Raw genomic sequence first — 8,761 nt, forward strand, 5'->3', positions numbered from 1 at the left:
AAAACAGTGTGCTGTAATAAAACAGTGTGCTGCAATAAAAACAGATGTGCAAAAACAGTGTGCTGTAATAAACAGTGTGCTGTAATAAAACAGTGTGCTTGTAATAAAAACGTGTGCTGTAATAAAAACAGTGTGCTGTAATAAAAACAGTGTGCTGTAATAAACAGTGTGCTGCTAATAAAGTTTTAAAACAGTGTGCTGTAATAAAACAGTGTGCTGTAATAAAAACAGTGTGCTGTAATAAACAGTGTGCTGTAATTAAACAGTGTGCTGTAATAAAAAAGTGTGCTGTAATAAACAGTGTCTAGTAAAAAAAAGTGTGCTAATAAAAAACAGTGTGCTGTAATAAACAGTGTGCTGTAATAAAAACAGTGTGCTGTAATAAACAGTGTGCTGTAATAAAAACAGTGTGCTGTAATAAAAACAGTGTGCTATGATGAACACAGTGTGCTGTAATGAACACAGTGCGCTGTATAAAAACAGTGTGCTGTAATAAAAACAGTGTGCTGCAATAAAAAACAGTGTGCTGCAATAAAAACAGTGTGCTAATAAAACAGTGTGCAGCAATAAAACCGTTGTTAATAAACAGTGTGCTGTATAAACGTTGCTGTAATAAACAGTGCTGTAATAAAAACAGTGTGCTGAATAAAAACAGTGTCTGCAATAAAAACAGTGTGCTAATAAAAACAGTGTGCTGTAATAAAACAGTGTGTGTAATAACATCTCATTCTCCGTTCTGTGTGTTTTACTTGTTTTAGTGTTGGTCAACGTGCTTGTGGGCATTCATGTTGTGTTGTCTAGTCTCTATGTTTGGCCTAATATCAATCGCGATTTTGTGTTGTCTCTGATTGGGAATCATATATAGGTGGCTTGTTTTGTGTTGGGTTTGTGGGTGGTTGTTTCCTGTCTGTGTTCTCTGCACCAGCTAGGACTGTATCGGTTTGCCACTTTTTGTTATTTTGTATTTGTAAGTGTTCTCTGTTTATCGTTTAATTAAACATGTTGAGCACTGGCTACGCTGCTGTGGGTCCGATCCCTGCTACCCTCCTCTTCTCTTGAAGAGAAGGAAGGCTGCCGTTACAGTGCTGTAATAAATAAAAAAGTGTGCTGCTAATAAAACAGTGTGCTGCAATAAAAACGGTGTGCTGAATAAAAACAGTGTGCTGCAATAAAAACAGTGTGCTGCAATAAAAACAGTGTGCTGCAATAAACAGTGTGCTGCAATAAAACAGTGTGGCTGCAATAAAACAGTGTGCTGCAAATAAAAAACAGTGTGCTGCAATAAAAACAGTGTGCGTAATAAAATGTGTATCTGTATAAAAACAGTGTGCTGTAAAAAACAGTGTCTGTAATAAAACTGCTGTAATAAACAGTGTGCTGTAATAAAAACAGTTGTCTGTATTAAAACAGTGTTGCTGCAATAAAAACAGTGTGCTGTTAATAAAACAGTGTACTGTAATAAACAGTGTGCTGTAATAAACAGTGTGCTGTAATAAAACAGTGTGCTGTAATAAACAGTGTGCTGTAATAAACAGTGTGCTGTAATAAAACAGTGTGCTGTAATAAACAGTGTGCTCCCATAAACAGCGTGCTCCCATAAACAGCGTGCTTCCATAAACAGCGTGTTCTAATAAACCCTAACAAGCACACACTGGTTCCCTGGCCACCTGTCTCCATCAGAGATCCTCTACATCTCAATCGCTCAAAAACAATCACCATCGTCTCAGCCCTGTGTTGTCTCTGTGTGAAAAGGGTATTTGCGCCAACATCCTCTTTCTCCCCTGTTCTCTCCTCTCTCTCCCCAAACCTTCTCTCTCCAAACTCCACATCAACCTCCCAACCCCTAATCTCTCAGCTGCCACCTGACTTTTACTGGTGGGCTCCTGGGGGGAAAGGTACGTGTCTGTTCCTACCAGCCTCTGTAGCCATTTTTGCTCAAACATGACTTGTGGCAGGAGCTTCCATCTTATACATACCTCTTCTATCAAATCAAATCAAATGTTATTTGTCACATACACATGGCTAGCAGATGTTAACGCGAGTGTAGCGAAATGCTTGTGCTTCTAGTTCCGACAATGCAGTAATAWCCAACGAGTCATCTAACCCAACAATTCCACAACTTCTACCTTATACACACAAGTGTAAAGGGATAAAGAATATGTACATAAAGATATATGAATGAGTGATGGTACAGAACGGCATAGGCAAGATGCAGTAGATGGTATCGAGTACAGTATATACATATGAGATGAGTAATGTAGGGTATGTAAACATAAAAGTGGCATAGTTTAAAGTGGCTAGTGATACATGTATTACATAAAGATGGCAAGATGCAGTAGATGATATAGAGTACAGTATATACATATACATTATATTATATTCTAATTCTCCACTGTGTGTTATCTATGCTGGTCACCCAGACAGACCAGGAATAAACTACCTCTGGCATGTCTCAAGCCAGCCCTAAACTCCTAAAGCTCCTTACACAAACACAATAATCTAAGAACATGCCAATCCAGCCCAAACAACATCAACATGGTTTACATTCTTCAGGCGCCATTATGAGCAAATGCTTATTTTTTGGTTGCTGAGTTTCAAGCCTGCCATAACAAGGCACAGGATACCATAACGAAAAACATCTGAACGCCATGCATAGAAGGTTTACAAGAAGGTTTACAAGAATGTTTACAAGAATTTTTACAAGAATGTTTACAAGAATGGGCTATGTGATCATACTAGTTACTCATGTCAGTTCATTATGCATGAAGATGTCCTATGCATTTATTAAATGTCGATATTCCAGGTTTGGACAAATACGTTAGGTGTACATTACAATGGGCCTGCATTATACTAGTTCTGTACAAACAGTAAATTATGTACTGTACACATACACACACCTTTGTTGCCCACTCCACCACTAGCTCACAGGCGTTAATGGGGCACCGGGGAAACTAGTGATACATGCATTCATTTACACATGTATAAAGCATGGCCAGGGCGGCGAATACAAACAGTTTTTCTCCCTTGATAAGATGGTACTTAGAGTAACGARTGCTCTTAGAGGGAGAAGATGGCCGATCCATAAATCAATGTACGCGTCCCAAATGAAACCCTGTTCCCTATAAAGTGCACTACTTTTGGTTAAAAGTAGTCCACTCTAAAGGGAATAGGTGCCATTTGGATTTTTTTTTTAAATGCTTTCACAGTGCTGATGATGCTGCCTCCAGCACCTTCCCTTAAGACTGATGTTCAAATAAAAATTTGCCTTAAATAATCAACAAGCGTAATTTACTTTCCCCCATTTCTGCTTCCAAGTGAGCTAACCTTTCCTTATAGGGGATGTGCTCTTCCTGCAGAAGAGTCTGGAAAATATGCAAATAATAGCAAGAATGATACTACATGTTTGAATAGGCTTTGGAGTCCGCATACATGTCATCAGGTTCAAAGTGTTCAAAGTGTGTGCATGTGTTTGTGCGTACAAGAGTGCGTGTGTGCATGTGCATGTGCATGCGTGCGTACTGGACGTGCGTGTGTGCATGTCTGTATATTCGGATGCAGCTGAGAAACGATTGTTTCAAATCTGTGTGTGTGTGTGTGTGTGTGTGTGTGAGTGTGTGTGTAACCGGTGTAAAATGGCTAGCTAGTTAGCGCTGCGCGCTAGTAGCGTTTGAATCAGTGACCCCAGTTGCTCTGAGGTCACTGGTTGAGCGTGGCTTTTGTAGAGCGATAGGTAACGATGCTTCGAGGGTGCCTGTTGTCGAAGTGTTCAGAGAGCCCCTGGTTTGAGCCCAGGTTGGGGCAAAGAGAGAGAGGGACGGAAGCAACAGTGGTGTGTGTGTTTGTGTGTGATTTGAAGTGTGAAGCCCAACTCCGCCCCTAACCCGTGCAAACAAACATGCTGCAGACCAGCGGATATGATAGGCCAGAGGCAGATCTGTGAAAAGCCTGACCCTGTGGACCACAACATCCTATGGAGAGCTTCCCCACCAACCCCCTGAGAGACAGGAGACAGCCAGCTGCACATCTGAAGAGAAGACGACAACCCTGCCGGGTGATGTCACCACAGTGCAGACACGCACATGCACCCAAGCGAGCGCACACACACACACACACACACACAACACACACACACACACACACACACACACACACACACACACACACACAACACACACACACACACACACACACACAACACACACACACACACGTGATATGTGTCCAGCGGAAGCCCTAACCTGCACCCTGCAGAGAAGCTGATAAGACCGGAGACACTCAAACAGACCGGATGCTGGAGCAGAGAAAGCCATGGTGAGAGACAGTCTGAGGGTGTGTGCAGTGGTGTAAAGTACTAGTTTAGTCGTTTTTGTAGTATCTGTATTTTACTTGACTATTTATATTTTTGACAACTTTTACTTTTACTTCACTACATTCCTAAAGAAAATGATGTACTTTTACTCCATACGTTTTCCCTGACATCCAAAAGTACTTGTTACATTTCAAATGCTTAGCAGGACAGGAAAAGGGTCCAATTCACACACGTATCAAGAGAACATCCCTGGTCCCTCTTACTGCCTCTGATCTGGCAGAGTCACTAAACAGACATGCTTCGTTTGTAAATGATGTCTGAGTGTTGCCCTAAGTGTGCCCCCCGGCCAGCCATGAATTTTAMAAACACAAAAATCATGCCGTCTGGTTTACTAAATATACGGGACGTGAAACGATTTATACTTTTCAATAGGCTACTTACTTAGTCTTATTACGAATCACATGTGAGGTATTTATCATACATGATCAATATTATGCCCACTACAACACTGTCGCTGTGAGATCACAACATACGACTGACTGTGTGTAAAAGTGTCATATACTGTAGCAGATGATATCAAAGAGACTTGACGGGTAATCCACACGAGTGACAATATTCAACCAAAATCCCCTGTTCACTTGAAGAGTTGTGTCTTTGTCTCATTTACAATCCCTCTCAGGTGCCTCTGTTGCCATGATGAACACATGATATTGTGTAAAAAGAAACATTGTATTGTRTGTAAATGTTGTATTAYGCCACAGTCATTCATAGTGAGTGGCATGGGTTTTGTATAACCTCATGATCTGTGAGAATCAGACCTGGGTTCAAAAAGTATTTGGAAGGTAAGCGTTAGATTGAGCCTGCCTGGAGTGCCAGATGTGATGCTGGATTTGAAAATGCGGAACTATTCCCTTGGTTCCAAGGCGCCAGGCAAGTTCAATCAACCCCAGCTAAATGTGAACCCAGGTCTGACATGGAGTGCGGTGCTTGTTTAACCAGTCTATTGTTTCAGCTGAACAGTGGCACAGACAGGTGCACTGACAGGTGCACTATTGATATCTTCATGGCAGGCAGACAAAATGAGTGTTTTCACACGAGGAGGACAGGGTTGCGGTTAATGGACCCCTCCGTCCCAAATGGCACCCTCTTCCCTGTATAGTGCACTACTTTTGACAAGGGCCCAAAGGGGGGAAAAGGGTTCCATTTGGGACAAATCCCATGTGTGAGTCCTTTCCTCCAGACACCAGAGTTATGGTAACAGCATTAAAACCAGTTGCCAATAAAAACATGCCGTTTCAATAGTCTTTGTAATAGCTGTGAGAAATAGGAAACATCAATCGTGGAGCGAGGTGCTTTGAGTACACCTTATAAAGGGCTGGCGGAACGCAGCCAGCCAACACAGGAAATKACACGTGATGTTACTAATTTACGTGTCAGCGAATAGCAAGGACAATAACTTAATTCTACATACCGTCCTATTTTCTGGTTATTATGAGTCCGAAAATGACCAAACCAGATGCATCGGTTCCCTGCTCTCTACAATTACTATGTCTGGCAGTATGTTGTCATTGTAATGTAAAGGTGACCGAGAACCAGAGGTGGAAAAAGTATCGAATTGTCATACTTGACTAAAAGTGAAGATACCTTAATAGAAAATGACTCAAGTAAAAGTGAAAGAAATCTCAGTAAAATACTACTTAAAAGTGTATAGGTATTTGGTTTTAAACATACTTAAGTATCATAGGTAAATGTAATTGCTCAAATATACTTAAGTATCAAAAGTGAAAGTATAAATAATTTCACGTTCCTTAAAATAAGCAAACCAGACGGCAAGATGTTCTTGTTTTTTAATTTACGGATAGCCACGGGCACACTCCAACACTCAGACATCATTTACAAATGACGCATTTGTGTATAGTGAATCGGCCAGATCAGAGGCAGTAGGAATGAGCAGGGATGTTCTCTTGATAAGTGCGTGAATAGGACAATTTTCCTGTCCTGTTGAGCATTCAAAATGTAAAGAGTACTTTTGGGTGTCAGGGAAAATGCATGGAGTAAAAAGTACATTCTTTTCTTTAGGAATGTAGTGAAGTAAAATTTGTAAAAAAATATAAATTGTAAAGTAAGTACAGATACCAACAAAAATGACTTAAGCAGTACTTTAAAGTATTTTTACTTAAGTAACCACTGCCAAGAACATGAAAGTGTTGCACTTGTGTGCTGTGTGAACGAGAGCACTATGGAACTGTACATGTTTAGGTAACGATATAGTGAAGCTGCTGTTACTACTGAAGTTCCTGGACATGTGATAATATTTCAACCCAGGTCTGAATGGGAAGGAATGGGAAGGGACAGAACGTTTTAACAGGACAGGAGCCCGTGTTGCACATAAAGGTTTCTGACTGGGGACTGTAACGAGGCAGTGGCTGTGACAGCTGAGCGTCCTCAACGCTAAACAGGAAAGTGCTGGACTCAGGGTTCAATTTCAGACACTCTTACCAGTTTGGACAGGGTGGGATATCCACTATCCAGCGTGTATTTAAAATCTAAAAAGTCATAACAGTTGATTTAGCGACAGGAGGAAAACAGATGTTGGGGAAATGTACCTCGTCTGTTTTTCATTCCACTTTTTCATGTTTCAAACGTAGAGCAGTGTTAAGATATACCRAAACGAGACGGCTGGATAATTGGATTTGGATATAGACTGTACTATTGTGCCCTTTGGCCATGGAGTTCTCCTAAATGGCATTGGTCTATATCCTCSTTGAATAATGGATAACATGTCAAATATGAACTTTGTAAGTCCCGTGTATGGTCAAGTGTGTCTGCAACAAAAAGCAGAACAATGATGGAGGTTGGTTTCACCAAGACCKGTCAATTGCACTACACAGTCACATCACAGACCATGTTAATGAATATCCKCGTTTTAAAGTGGTGTGTTACCGAAGGAGACTGGACTCATTATTCCTTAAAGCACCTCACAGAAAAGTTACACGTTTATCCGTATAAGTTAATACATTCATAAGACAACAAGAAAATGAAATGTCTGTTTGTGTCAGCTGTCCAAAAGTGGAATAATAMACTTGGGGRAAAAAGTATGTTGGATTGGATAACAGTAGTGTTCTGCTGACACAGAACAACAGTAAATACATTCCCTCACATGTTCTGTGGTGACTGACACTGTGTAGTTAGTTACTGCATTATTCTGCATCAGCAGAACGTCATCTAGCATCCGGACCCCTGACAGGTATCATTGAGTCATTTGCTCACAAAAACAGGGGGCCGCATCCAATTAGCCGGTGCCGCAACTCTTGGCGTATTTTGACGATTGATGACTGACGTAATGGCAAGGGTTGATGAGGTGGCGTGGCTATAACAGGTATTACTTAGTGAATAGTTACTGGCCATGCAATTGTCATATGGGTGAGAAGGGGGGTATAATCATGCACATTGTCATTTGCACACACAAAATATCACACCCCCTTCTCACCCATACGACACAATGAATCCGAAAGGAATGAAAAGGGAAATATTTGACGACTTGTTTTGAGGATTAACCCTGGATGTGCAGCCTAAGGAGTGATTATTTGGAATCAGATATTATTAAACTATGTCCAGTGATGATACAAATGAGATGTAGGCCTGTGCTCATTCAGCTCCTCTCTAAACTTCACATGCTTGTCATTACGTCCCATGCAATACGCATAGAAATATATCATTCAAACCTCTTTTTAAGGCAATATCACGGCTAGCCTATACTCCTCTGCCACTCATCCTGCTCTATGCTTTTGTGTGTTTTTCTCCATTTAGGTATCTTTTGAAATGCAACCGCAAAAAAAGAGGGAGTGCAGATTGAAGCGCAGCATGTGTGTTGCCCCTTGTGAGTCCGGCAGCGACTCCTCATTCTGCCTCGCACCATTTTCCCAGAGCTTGTGTCCCCTCCGCTGCTCCCCCCCTGAGCTCCCTGGTGACTCGTAACGACCAATCGCCCCCTCCGTTTCTCCTTGGGGGACGGCAGCAGCTGCACAGAGTCACTGGGGACTTAGAACTTTACAGCTAGGACCCATAAGGCCAATTTCACTCAAGCCAACAGCTCTGGGTTGGGGCCATGACTGACAGTGTTTTTGTTGCAGTGGTCATTTCAACTCACTTGTGGTTTTGATTTTGCTATGTTTCAAACATCTCTGGCAAAAAAATGAAATAATACAAACACATTTAGCATTATGTACCAGAGTTACAAAATGCACAATTAAGTGTCTATTCCATTCTATTATATTGTATACACTACAAGGCCAAAAGAATGTGGAACCCCCTTCAAATTAGTGGATTCAAATATTTCAGCCACACCCGTTGCTGACAGGTGTATGAAAAAAGGGGACACAGCCATGCAATCTCCAAAGAAAAACATTGGCAGTAGAATGGCCCGTACTGAAGAGCTCAGTGACTTTCAGC

Source organism: Salvelinus sp. IW2-2015, linkage group LG1 (assembly GCF_002910315.2).
Source record: "Salvelinus sp. IW2-2015 linkage group LG1, ASM291031v2, whole genome shotgun sequence".
NCBI lineage: Eukaryota > Metazoa > Chordata > Actinopteri > Salmoniformes > Salmonidae > Salvelinus > Salvelinus sp. IW2-2015.